Source organism: Mus pahari, chromosome 10 (genome assembly GCF_900095145.1).
Source record: "Mus pahari chromosome 10, PAHARI_EIJ_v1.1, whole genome shotgun sequence".
NCBI classification, from domain to species: Eukaryota; Metazoa; Chordata; class Mammalia; order Rodentia; family Muridae; genus Mus; species Mus pahari.
The window spans coordinates 88971168-88973283 of NC_034599.1; positions in this window are offsets into that span (position 1 = coordinate 88971168).

The window sequence follows — 2116 nt, forward strand, 5'->3', positions numbered from 1 at the left end:
AGCCTTTCTTTCATTTGTTTGAGAATTTTTCTGCTTATACAGATCAACCAGATATGGAGTAGGCTTCCTATCTATTTCATACCTGGAAACACCATGACTTATTAGCTAGTACCAAAGGTCCTAACGAGTCATGTCATTATAAATGTCACCTCTCCTGTGCTGACCATTACAGGGAATGTTATTATATACATTGTTTTGTCTTCGCTGTCCATTATAATAACTATAATCACCTTGTCTCTGATGATTCAATGCTGCCACCTGGCCCTTGTTACCTCAGGGCCCAATTAAATCCATTGAATTTAATTCATCTAATTGAGCATCTCCAACCCTAAGGTCTGTCACAAGGAAAAGGGCAAGAATAAAACTCTTCAAATGTGCTGGTGCCCCTCTCACCAGTTTGAGTCTTATAGGGCTGGTGAAGGGCATATCTTCTGGGCCTTCCCATTGTGGAGGATTATACAACTTATCCACTCTAGCGTTACAATTTCGCTGAGGCTTAAAATCTCTTTGTCAACACTAAGCCAAGGGATATCAGGCATCTCCAACTCCTTTTCAGTAGGCCACCTTTTGATAAACACTTCAGCCAACCATCAAACTTCTGACATCTTTTTTATCTGTTTGAGCTTCCATATTAAACCTAGAATCTCCACTCAGAGGGCCCATGTCAATAAACAGCCTGCTCTAGTTCCTGTATGTTCCTTCCGCCATTATCCCACACCGTAAAAAATCCATTTCCATACATATTCCCAGGCTTCTGCTTGAATGAATTAGCAAACTCATTAAGCCCCTTAGTAGTGTAGCGAATTTCCTCATGGACTACAATTTCTACCTCCCCTCTAGGGGCTTGTTTTGCCTTGAATCTGGTTATAGGTCTAGAAGAAACTATTGGTGGGCCTTGAGGAACATCGGTATTGTATGACATTTTCTTCAGTGAAAGTCACTGCTGGTTTATCAGATTCTGAGGGATTAATTTCCCCACGTGGAAAAGGCATTATTTCAAGGGGTGGGGCTGAGGGTACTACTTCCTTAGGTGNGGCAAACCCTTGAGAATCTGAAGATTCAAAGTTCTCAGCTTCAACAGGGTCCTCCCACACATCCCCATCCCAAGTTATAGGACCCCGTTCTTTGCCAGTCAATGCCCTTATGTTAACTGCTGACACCTCTGAGGATGAGGCTTGAATTTTCTCTGTTATTCAGTAAACCTTAGAATTAGAACTTCAGTTTGATTTTCTGCAACTTGAGCTCTACGGCTGCTGGAGAGAAGACTCTCTTCTAGAGCACACTTAGCAACCTTTAGATTGTTTGCTTGCATCTCAAACTGTTCAATTTTATCATACAACTCCTTCTTTTCCTTCATCATTTTTCCCAGAGATACTAAGAGCAACAAGCCAGCAAAGTCGTTTTCTGATTTTTTTCCCTAACTTGTAGAAAGTTTTGTATGCTGAATCACCTAATTCATCAAGATAAGTAAAGGCATTAGTTTCTTTAAGTTTGAAATACAGTTTCAACCACATGTCTTCAGTATTCTCGGAGCTCCCAGGAGAGAGTGTATGTGGAGAGGTTTCAGTAATTGAAGGTGCCAGGAATTATTAAACCAACTCCAGATTCTTAAAAGATTCATCCTTAACTTCTGCTCCCCCAGAACTACTCCCATTACCAACTTCTGTATTAGTTCTCTAGAGTCACAGAACTTATGTGTGTCTCTATTATATAGTAAGAGAATTTGTTGATGACTTACAGTCTGTAATCCAACTCCCCAGCAATGGTCAGCAGCAGCTGTGAATGGAAGTCCAAGGATCTAGCAGTTGCTCAGTCCCACAAGGCAAGCAGGCAAAGAAGAGAGAGCAAATCTTCCATCTTCCAATGTCATTATGTAGGTCTCCAGCAGAAGATGTGGTCCAGATTAAAGGTGTGTGGCACCACACCTGGATCTAGGACTTGCTTTGGTGATCAAAGGGGGAGGGCCCATTGTGGGTGGTGCCATCTCTGGGCTGGTAGCCTTGGGTTCTATGAGAGAGCTGAGCAAACCGAAGGAAGCAAGCCAGTAACATCCCTCCATGACATCTGCATCAGCTCCTGCTTCCTGACCTGCTTAGTTCCAGTCCTGACTTCCTTT